The sequence below is a fragment of the Uloborus diversus genome, chromosome 4 (assembly GCF_026930045.1).
Source record: "Uloborus diversus isolate 005 chromosome 4, Udiv.v.3.1, whole genome shotgun sequence".
NCBI classification, from domain to species: Eukaryota; Metazoa; Arthropoda; class Arachnida; order Araneae; family Uloboridae; genus Uloborus; species Uloborus diversus.
The window spans coordinates 126,117,989-126,130,567 of record NC_072734.1 but is presented as its reverse complement, the minus strand read 5'-3'; the positions used below and the strand labels follow the sequence as shown (position 1 = coordinate 126,130,567).

The 12,579-nt window shown below is 34.7% G+C and overlaps 1 protein-coding gene across 1 annotated transcript in view; it reads right to left on the bottom strand.

The window, feature by feature from the left end:
- Nucleotides 1-12,579, bottom strand: part of LOC129220825 (B-cell receptor CD22-like) — a 51,326-nt gene that overhangs the window by 24,827 nt on the left and 13,920 nt on the right.

Below are 12,579 nucleotides of genomic sequence, written 5' to 3'. Positions count from 1 at the left end.
CCCCTACACTGTAAAAAATCTCGGAAAACTCTCTTAATATACAAAAAAGTTTTCCGTAATACACAGATTCGTACGCCCTCAGCAGTTTTCTGCTATAATCAAAAACATTTCCCGTTTAGCAAGAAAGTAAGAGTCGACGCATGCGCAGCTCACACGGCAATTTTATAGTCCAGCAGCAAATCTAAACTGAAACTTTCGAAAGCACGCAATGAAAACAAGTGCTGACTCATGTATGCGAAGTAACACTCAATCAAGGGGATTAGTAGAAGTTTTGTTCCTCGCATGAATTCACTGAAGATAATTTTAAAGTCTTATATTTCTTGCTTATGTATCGTCATGAGATTGAATATGAAGCTATGTCACTTATTTTTAAGTACGAAGTGCAAATTCTCGACGCATGCTCGTGGAAGGAATACAAACTGAAATTAAAAACCAAATAACTGCCGTGAGGACGCCATGTAAATTCGTTGCGTCGCATAACTTGTGTAGGTAATTTACTTTTTTCTTGGATACTTTTCTTCTTTCTACCAAATGGGTAATTTTTGTAGGCAGAATTTTATTCTGTCATAAAAATCACCTTTTTGGTGACCAAAGTCTGCAAAAGACCACCACCGACGAATAGGTAAGTCGCTTTGCAACTCTATTACTTAAAAGTGATTTAGTTCATATAAATCTCGTTGAAAAAAACTATTTTTCTCAGTATCATTTTTTCGTTGTGAACTATTGCAATTTGAAAATATTTTACATTACATAGAACACATATTTAAAGTGCAAGTGTGTCTAGTTTTATTCTGTAAAATTTATGAATTGAAGATTATAAAAAACTTTAAATAAGTGTTATTGTGTACTTTGTTTTTATGTGTCAATCTCAGTTAATATTTGGCTGAACATTTATGTATCAAGCATTATGAATTAAATGTTATAATATGCAAATTGTCAGGTTTGATAGTTCGTCTTTAAGGTTGCATGTTTTCATTCTCTTGTAAACAGTGTAGCTAGATTGTATGAAGTAAAAAAAAACTATCTCTTGTAATTAGGAACATAGTGCTTCAGTATTATCTAAATGACGATATCTCTTTAAATATTTGCATTAGCGAAACGCTTTAAATTAGTTAAATGTGTATTAATTTCTTTAACAAATAGATACATATATGTATTTAAAAGTGTCTTCATTTTTTTCGTTTTACGAGCCTCAATTTTACCAAAAAAAAAAAAAAAAAAAAAAAAAAAAAAAGAAAAAAGACTTAATAAAATAATTTTGTATTTTTACACCATATTAAAGTATTTGACTTATAATTTATATGATACTTTGATTTATAATGTATATGATACTTTGATTTATAATTTATATTATAAATGAAATATTATTTATCTCAGCAGAGCTTCATTAGTACGATTTATTTTAGTTGCAATGTACCTGCTCTTAAGGGAAAGAAGCTGCAAATATAACAAACAAGAATTATTTCTCAATAATATATTTTTGTGTTATATATGAAATACACAAGCAATGAATAGCAATGAGAAAAAGAAAATTAAAAGTAGCAATTATTAGAATAAAATTGAAAGGTTGAATTCGGAGCTCATCAGCCGTGGAAGATTCGATAAATATGGTCAAAAGACCAAAAGATATTAAACTATTTACTAAATAGAGAGTGTTTAAGCTCTAATATATGCATTACATTGGGCCCAACGCGCCATATGCTAAACTATATGCAGTAAACAAGAGCTTAAACCTAAAATTAAAAGTAGGGTTTTTTTACCTCGGCTAAATTAAGAAACAAGTCCCTATAATTTGTCTTCCTCAGGACAGTACCTACTGCATGCATACTAGTTTAATGTAGGACAGTCAGGAGGAATGAGTCAGTGGCAAAAATGGAACAGCTGCATTTACATGCCAAAATAAAAAGTAATATTATTTCATGTCATTGTTTTAAAAGTGATCATTTTTTAAAAACTATGTTATTAATATACAATGTACATTATGGGGAGAAGACGAGGGGCGTTCACCACGCAGACTGTGCCATTGACATTTTCAGGGGGTTGCTTTTTCAAGGGGGGGGGGGGGTGGGCGCTTCATAGCATTTTATGGGTGCACCATCACTCTTATGGTGGGGGGGGGATTCTCGTATATATGAAATGGAATAATCATGTAATAGAGTTCAATATTTTAATAAATAAAACATATATTGCATTTTGCACACACTGTAAAAATAAAATCAGTAACCTATTTTGAATAAGTATTTATATTTGTGATGAGCTGGAAAAGGGCAAGAACAGAAGAATCAACCCGAATGGTTCCAGCAGGAGGACTTGGTGTCATATTTAAATTCATCAATTTCTCTGTTGGTACTTTTCGTTACACTTTGTTTGTCAGAGAAATTGACTTGAGGTGAACGAATTCCGGAACGCGAAGGGTAGGTAAGTCCTGTCAAATTTTATCCGAAGATAAAAGCTATCAAGTTTGATACAAGATATGTTTTTAAGTTCTGCATTAAAAATACAATATGTTGATAGTTTTGTCTTGAAAATATTGAGAGAAAAACTGAAGTTGAAGATTGTTTAACAAACAATCCCCACTTTTCAGAAGGTACCCCCCTCCAATTCCCCGACGATTTTGTAATTAGGAATGAAACTACTAGATTATTTCATAATTTTTCAAAAATTTATAACTGTGCATATGTTATGCTGTTAACCATGCTATTTGTCATTAGAAATTCAAAAAAAAAAAAAAAATCCACGAATGATTCTAAAATTGCTTGTATTATTGCTCTTAGATATGAAAGAATTGAAACTGATATGGTATGCAATACTATAATAAAGAATTATATTTTAAAAAAAATCACGGAAAAAGGATTCCGAAATTCTCGGAAACGTTTTTGAAAATTGTTTGGAGAATTCCGAAATTCTCGGAAACGTTTTCGAAACTTTCATGAACCACAGCTGCACAGAATACTCAGAAACATTTCTGGAAATTACGGAAAGAGGATTCCAAAATACTCAGAAACGTTTCTGGACATTACAGAAAGAGGATTCCGAAATACTCAGAAACGTTTCTGAAAATTACAGAAAGAGGATTCCGAAATACTCAGACACGTTTCTGGACATTACAGAAAGAGGATTCCGAAATACTCCGAAACGTTTTTGAAACTTTCATGAACCACAGCTGCACGATATACTCAGAAACGTTTCCGGATTTTTTTTACAGTGTATGATGTAACAACTGTTTTTTGTGTAGTATTTCGTACGCTATTTTTAGAACTAATTTTATAGTACCAAAGGTCGAGAAGGAACAACTTGCCCCTTCTTGGGGCTAGTTGTTCCGATATCAACAAGGACGATGTTAAACGATGATGATTTCGAGGTGAACATTGTTTCGAGACAAGTAATTTGTTAAAGGTCTAATTTGTGATTTAAAAAAATTGTTGATTAAAAACAAGTGTTTGTTTAGAGATTAATAATCAATATCGTCCGAATAATCGAATGTTTTTTCAAACTAAAAAAAAAAAAACTTAACTTATTTTACATTTTAGCATTGATAATTTGTAGGTTCAATTATTACCCTTTAAATACGAATATATAAATTAAGGCACAGTTAGTAAGTATAGTAGCATTATAACGTATTAGCATAGTAAAATATAGTAGGAATAAAATAATGCAGTAAAATGAAATAAAATATTTAACAGCTTCTGTAGCTAATAAGCTACGATAACTACTTCAGTCTGCAACCATAACAGAAAACTATCTTTGATTATAACTGATACGATACTTCGCAGACGATCCATAAACGAGGTTAGTGCAAAAGATAACAATGAACTCCGAATTACTCACGGGCAGATATTGTTTTTGCGGATTTGCTTATTTATTTATTTTGCGTTTGTAAATTACTGAATATGTCTAGAAAATGCCCATTTTAACTTAACATGTGTAAGATCTATTTTTAGACACTCCAATTTCTTTCTTTACCTTTTTTTACCAAAGACATCAAACTCTCCTCGGTCACCGAAACCTGACACCGAACCCATACGCCTGTAAACGAGTGACCGAGCCAGTTTTTGCTAGAAAAAATTCTCCTGCTTTACACGTTTTTGGCGTAACCTAAGTTTATTTGGTTTGGTTGATCTGTTTGCAGGATTTTCTGTGTCCTTTTGCAGTAATGAGCAATTTTTTTTTTCCATTTACGTACATTTTCTACATAGTACAATGAACACTTTTAGTGTTACTAGTTTAATCGTTTGCCTCTAGCATTGTTTTGTAAGCTTAAATGTATGTCAGTGCTCTTGATTTTCATTTGCTCTTGTATTTATTAGTGTTGTTTTATTTACCTATTGTGCAACATCAAACAAATATCCGCCAAATTCGTTTATCCGCGGTTACCGTGGCACGCTATTCCACGGGTAACCAGAAGTTTATTGTACATGCATGATATTCTGACTACCATTTTCAGCGACTGTTGCAACTGCCTTTCTCTGGATTACGAAAAGGAAGGTTACTTGCGTTTTTAATTTACATAATGATAATGAAAATCCTGCACAAGTTTTACCAGGAGGCTAAACTCACAAAGGAGAAGCTACAGTCCCAGGCAAATGACGACTAAACAGGTAAAGCCTAGACAGATCCACTTGCGTAGGATATGATCTGTTTAATGGGACATCTGTCTTGTCTGAGCAACTTTGAACCGCTTTACCTCTTTGGCTACTTTCTCAAACCACCGCAAGGCGGCGTAATCAGGCTCTAGAACAAAAAATTTTGCAAATTTCATATTTTCATATGAAAGCACGAAAGATTTTTTGATCTTAAAAAAACTTCATATTTTTCTATCTGTCTATAAGTAAACAACCAAATATTTTCGATGAATCACCGGTGATAGTCGATATTCTCCGATTTCTGTATTTTACAGTAACGAATATATACATATAATATTTATTTATGTCTGTTTTTATTTACTGCACTGCTGCTATAGATAAATTGGGGCAAGGAGTTTCTTGGGGCTAGTTGTTCCTCGAAACAACTCGCCCCACAAAGAAGGAACAACTAGCCCCACAAGCACAAGGCCTTGAAAAATTAAATTTTAGGTTAGATAACGAAACGTAAATCGTTTCAGCGCAATATTTTAGAATGCACAATCGATATTTACATAAAAAAACACCAAAGAACTAAACTTTATCATTTAAATTTCGTGAAAAAGACCAAAAAGTTCAAAAACGAAAATATTTTCAAAAGTCGATCAGTGATGCGAGTGCTCAGCTTTTAATGTACCGGACGCCACTGGCCTGGCTGATATGACTGCCATCGGTGCGCTGCAACATTCCATTTTACCAGGTTTTTACAAAATAAATTTATCTTTTTTTCTTCATTTAGCTATTTCAAAGGGAACTACTTATTCGCGGAACTTTTTAGCCCCGCCCTCCCCTACTGCACCGCAAGTGTTTAACTTACACAGGTTTCACTGTAGAGGAAAAAGTTTTTTGCAATCCTATTTAAAAAAACAAAAATAAAACCCGAGCTGTTCATTTACCTATTTACATCGCTGGTCGGTCTCCCCTTTTCAAAACTAGTAAAATGGAGTAATAAATTTATTACCAGTCAACATGAAATTGATTATGGGCAATAAAAAGGGAATATTTCAGGTTTGCTCGCGATACTTCTAATGTACTCTTGCCGGGCGTAACTTGACATCCGACCCAAAAATAGAACTGCAGAGCAGAAAAAGAGTTCCGACGGGCAAGAGAGCCGAAGAGGCTCTTCATCATCTTAAAGCTTTATCATGAAGTTGGAAAGAAAAAGAAAAAAAGCAAAAAAACTTTGAGTGAAGTGATTTTAAACGCTGGATTAAAAGAGATTAGGCGTGTCTGTAAAAAGAGCACGGAATCCGAGACGCTGGGTAAAAAATGATTTTCCTGAAAAAAGCGAGCGCGTGTCCTTTTGTTGGACGGCTTTGTAGCCGGACGCTCCTAATTACCTGACAGGCCAAAAAACGATCCGCGCTCGAACAAGAGGATTACGGGGAAATAAAGATAACATGCCAACGAAATTTTGCTTTGCAACGTGTTCCTTCTTTTGCTCATTTTCCACTTTGTTTTAAATTTTCGTGGAAGCATATGTATAACCGGGCCTGTTGGTGTTGAGCCTGCATTTACGGATAAATCTGTGTCACCGAAGAATTATGAAATAAGTATTTGATTCAATAAGTAAATATGTAGTTTTTGTATGAATAGTATGGAAATGCTTATAGCTGAATGCATATCGCTGTTTCGGTGGAACTTTGACGCAATGGGGTTGTTTCCTTCAGTCAAAAGTATTACTTTTAGTCACTGAAATTGATAGAACAAGCAAAAAATAATAAAATAATAATAATAACATGGACCCAGAAAATTCTTTTATTTTCCCAACAGTTATTTTTTAATAAATTTTTTAAACTGTCCAATTTTTCAAACAAGGAGTGGTCTTGATGACGTCACAAATGATGCTCTTTGGCGCATCTTTGTACCGCGTTTCCACGTTATGATAATCAAGAAGCGAATTAAAATTGTGCTCTATGCTTGCTATCAACCATATCGTTGCCAATACACGTGAGTAAAGATGGGAATTAAATATTTTGCTCTGTGAATGGCAACACAGAATGCTATTTCATCATTTGTGATGTCATCGGCAAGAAATGTAGGCAATGAAAGCGCACCGATTTAAGTAACTTTTTAAAAATAATTTAAGTAACTTTTTAAAAATATTAAACTTAAACAAATTATTTTAAAAATAGTTAGATCGTATTTTTTTAAAGCATGTTCTTTTAGAAAAAAATACTTTTTAAATCTTGGAAAACGACCCCATTGCAAAAGTGTAATTTTACAGGAGAACCATACATCCACGTACAAAATTATTTTATTCATTACCTCATGCAATGAAACATAGTTGAGAGTGAACCCTGGTGGCAAAAAGTTGAAAAAGAAATCTATCAGTGTTCCTCCGAATGGGGGTAACCAGGTTTGGACCCAGTGACGACAATTACTCATTTTCAATTAACTTTGCAGTTACGTCAATGTTTCACCGGAACAGCGACAGGTAATTTGTGTAATTTTTTGCGTCATTTGTATGAGTGTTGTTTGCGTTAATAGGAACACACAAATGATGACGTTTTTCCGCAAGGAACTCAATTAAGTAGCAATTAAAAGAAGCTGTAGAATACACTTAAAACATAACAATTATTTCCTTTTTTCTCTTTCTGAACTTCGTTTTGTCTACATTAAATGTATATTTTTCTGAGTTTTTCAATGCGTATTACTGTTAAACTTGATGCAATTTTTATGACCGACTTTTATCCATGGCTGGTTATAATTGATAAAAATATTATTGAGCACGTGAGTAATGCTTACATTAAAACAGTTTTGGTCATCAATGTAGCTGTCTAAATCGGGGAAAAAATAACAGAACTTCTCGATTCTCTGGCGTTAAAGAAAAATGTTGTTGAGGCAGTGAAAAGAACCAGTTTACAAATTTATTTGGAACGATGTTGAAAGTGAAAAATTTATTGCTCCGCTTGCATAACTTAAAAGGTTTGCACGTAAAAACACGTAAGAACAATATGTGTGTAAAAAACTTATCTATAAAAAAACTGTCGATTGAAAAAGAAAACACATTACGAAAAAAGAATGGCTAAGGTAGTTAGGAAAGTAAGATGCGGGGGGGGGGGGGGGGGCGACGCTTTTTTACTGAGAAATTAAAGCTTGAGTTAACGAAGAAACTCCTGACAACTATGACGTCTGCCCAAACTTGAAATACAGTAGCAGTGTTTTATATTACCCTTATATATGATGACTGAGTAAAGATGCAACTGTTGCAAGCTGGCCCGAGGATTGCTCAAACTTTCAAGCAGGAGAATTTGGATGCGGTTATTGTAGAAAACTGACACAATTTTGAGCATTGATGTACTGATTCCTTACGAAGGAATGGCACAAATAAGTAATCTTAAAACAACCTTGATTTTCTAAATGCAGGCAAATAAACACTAGTGGCTTTTAGATTAGTGAGTTAGGTACACACCTGGACTTCATTCTGCATTATGACCACGGCCTAAGCATGATGAACTTTAGATCAGGACCTGAACAACAGTTCAAGATTCTCCACCCCCTCCAGTAAAACGATATCTCGGTCTGGATTGCTGCTTAGATCGCTAGAGTTTTAATTTATTTATTGTTTACTGGTAATTATTGAAACTTGAAAGCAAAAAATATAATTAGGCACACTATAAGAAAATTAAGGAACGTCACATTATATATCGTTAACGTTCCAGGATTTCACTGGTGTCCACCAGTTTCCTGCTAAAATGTAGTATCTTTGTGAAAAAGTTTCCTGAATTGCTACAAATTGTATTATTTAATTTTGTGAAAAATATTTTTAGCTACCAGTATCAAAAACACTCAGTTTTTATTAAACGTTGCATCTTCAGCTCAACTACGGGCCTACCAGATTGACAAAACCAAAAAAAAAAAAAAGGACGTAATGCAGTCTCAGTATTTATACTTTAACTGTGCAAAAAATACAGACGAATAAGGTGTTAGATATTTGTTTGCAATTCTGCATTAGGTTTGACCGTAGGTGCTCAAATGCTTCAGGAGAGCTTCCTGGTCAATCAGGATGAAGGCAAGCTGTTACTATAAACGTGTGGACTTTACCTGTTTATTACAAAAAAGTGACTAGTTTTCATTGGGAAAATGTCTGAATTCTTTAGGAAGATTCCAGTTTAATTTCAGGAAGGTGATTGACTTTCAGTGGGAACTTCCCTGTTTTTTGCCAGATATGTTACTGGAAGAAAATAGGCACATTAACTGTCCAATACTTTCCAGGAACGTTTCTGAATCTTTTTTACAGTGTATGACTATGCTTCTGAACTTTTTTTTAATAACAAAATGTTTTAGTTAATTTATTTGTAGCGATTTGTAGTTCCCTTCAGAGATAGTGATCAGGGCTCACGGCCCGTAAACCAATATGATAGTCAAGCCCTGACTATTGCTAATATAATCTAGAGGTTCTACGCTTACCACAGTAAACATCAACTCATCGTTATAATATCCGTTTATCATACTCGTACTTCAAAAAGAGCGAGAGTTATTCAGAAAAGAATGATAATTAGTATGGGGTGATAATTGATCGTCAAAATCTTTTTTATTTTTCGGAAAGAAAACAAAACATTTCGAAGCCATTTGAATATTTTGAACTTTTGAAAATGATTAGAGATCACGAACGTGGCCTTAGATCGCTCGTGATCATCTTAATTAAGAAAACTCGATCTTAAATTAGGAAGAGGCGAGAAAAATCCGATTTATATTTCCCGACACGAGAGCCCAAGGTATGGTTGAAACAGCTCCACCAGAAAGAGAGGGGGGGGGGGGGCACAATCGACCTATTAGCAGGGATGGTGAAAAATAATAGTTGGTTTCGTTGCTTTTAATGAGCGTTCGCGTTACCGTTCAATCTCTCACACCCATCTCACACGAAATTCGTTCTAAAATATTTCTTCTCTCCAAAGTGGCTTTCTCAAACCATTTTGCGGGGAGAGCGTACTATTAACTTACTTGTTGACTTCTGATTTTCATTAAAGTAAACCTTTCTAATTAATACTCTAATAAGCGACTAACTCTTATTCCGACGGATACCAGTTGCGTAATGTAGATTCCTTAAATGTTATGTTATTTTCAGAATTATAGTTTAAGTTAATCTGTCCGGCAAGGTGGCGTTGGTCCCTAACCGACTGAAGCCGGTTTCTGCAGACCAATACAGCTCAAGCAACTCAGAGAAAATCCTTTATTTCGTGTATTAATGGAATCTTTGTGTAAGGTTAAACTTTTATTTTTAACGGTGTACTTTAGGCATGACTATCACATTAATCTGATGACCGCAGATTTCATAATTTTCCCGAATCCGTGGCTTGTATGAAATGATTGTTATTCTGCCTGCTTGCCGACATTTCTTCAAACTATTTCATCCTTTACGAGCTAATCTCTTTTTCTACTCATTAAAAAAATAATTCTTTATCTTAATGGCTTTTGGAATAAATTTCCAACGTTTTCTCTTAACCACGGTCAAATATTGATTTTGCCAAGTTTATCAATGTGGCATAGCCATATTTAGAAGGTTTCCAGGAAGATATCTCTCCCCTAAAGTGCTCCACTCTATAAATTATAACTCAATTAAAGAAAATTTGTTCTATTGCTGCTGAATTACTCAATGCCTCCCTTAAAACGAACAGGCAAGTTTTAGAACTGACTCGTCCGGGTTGAACATGAAAGTATAACTAGTATGGTGTGGTTATCACGAAACTTTCTTCTATATCTTTCTTATAATTCTGATTCCTCCCCATGCTTGGCGAGGGAGCAATATTCCCAACAAAAGCAAAATGATACACGCCAACACTTGACGACCATCCCAGTCTCTGATTTATCTCAAAGGCAAAGCAAAGAATGAAAATTAAAAATTATTTTAAAAGCGTTTGCTTAAAATACTTTCAAACATTTATTTGTTAACAAACACAAGATGGCAACAATTAAAAATTTAAATCATCGCGATTTTCTGGTCCTTTTCCTGCAATTAAAATCATGCGAAATACGTAGACGGCAGTCTATTACGATTTATGTTTCTTATTGTTGAATTAGAAAAGCTACTTTTATTCACAAAAAAAAAAAAAAAAAAAAAAATCAGCCCCTTCATGGAGCGATTGGTGCCAAAACTGAACCAACGCCTGTTTACATATGGATTCACATTTATTCCAAATTTTACCCAGAACGTAGCATTACTTCTTGATATATGGCACTCACAATGGAAGAAAAAGAACGTTCGATTGCGCCACCCCCCCTTTTCAGGTATTGACGCCAAAATCGAATCATCTCTTATACCCTCTAAGGACTACTTTCGATAAATTTTTGTTTGATTCCGTTCATTATTTCTTGAAATACAGCAGTCACAATTGACGACAAAAACGTTCTATAGCTCAACCCCCCGTCTGAGCTATTGACACCAAAATTGAATCAGCACCTGTACCTGTTAAGGGCAACATATGGACCAAATTTTGTTTTATTTCGCCAGTTACTTCCTGGGGAATGACATGCACGCATAACTCAAGAAACGTCCCATTGCTCCACCCCCCTTGGAGGAATTTGTGCCAAAAAAACAATGGGCACACGTTCACATAGGGGCACATATGTGTACCAAATTTTTGTTCAATTTCATGCGCTAGTTTTTGCTATGGAGCGGTCACAAAAAACTGTTCACACACATATAAACACAAACATACACGGACACACAGACAGACAGACATTTTCCAAAAATGGTCGAAATAGACTCACACACCTCAAAAGTTCGAACCCATCAAAATTTGAAATTCGAAAATTTGCACGAATCCAATATATTCAGTAAATTTAATAAGTTACCGCCCTACAGCCAGGGCTAAGGCAGAAGTACATGAAATACACGGCCAGCTCAGTCAATTCCAGCCGAGGACTGCAGTCCAATCCAATACTTTCTTCTATATATTAGATATAGAAGAAAGTAAAAATTAAGACCCGTATGAACTGGTATCTAACTGACGTGGTAAAGGTCCCGTTGGAACATTGCCACCTTGGGATAAGGTATAATGCCACTGCATAGAATGAACCAGGACTTGGTATGATCAGCTTCGGACCAGGACATGAGCCTCCTGTTCGGCCGACCCCCCCCCCCCCCCCCCAAACGAACATTTCAACCTCCGGTTTATTCGCTTAGTGTTTTACTTTTTTATTTGCTCTTTGCAGATATTGATTTAAATTTCAAAATAAGTAGTGTTTAGATATTCGTATAAAACTGATTTTGAGCTTTTGTTCAAAATAATACTAATCTTCACTAACAATAAAGCTGGAAAGTTTCTCTGTCTGGATATCTCTCTCTGCCTGTCAGGATCTCTGTCTATCAGGATCTCTGTGACGCGCATAGCGCCTAGACCGTTCGGCCGATTTTCATGAAATTTGGCACAGAATTAGTTTGTAGCATTAGGGTGTGCATCTCGAAGCGATTTTTCGAAAATTCGATTTTGTTCTTTTTCTATTCCAATTTTAAGAACATTTTCCTGAGCAAAATTATCATAAGATGGACGAGTAAATTACCAAGTTATCACAACGTGAACCGTAACATGGGCAAGCCAATTGGCGAGAAATTCATCATACATTATTTGTAAATATACAGGCGAACCAAAAGACCTTTTAATTTTCTACTACGGGCAAAGTCGTGCGGGTGCCACTAATACATAAATATTTCAGTAATTTCACAGGTATGGATTTTTGAGCTTCTTCAGGTTTTCGGGACAGGAACCAGGCTCCGTGAGCCAGTGCAACATCAGGTTCTCGAAACAGCATTGCAACCTGATACTTATGATCAAATATAGACTTTTAGAAAGTGATTAAGAATTCTGTAGTATTTATTTCTTTTAAACTGTATTATTTTAACAAGTGAATCACAATACATGCCCAAAAGGAAAATTCTTGTAGTTTAAAATTATTTTCGTATAAAATGCCAGCCAGTAAGTTCATTGATCAAGTTCTTCATTATGACACAACGATA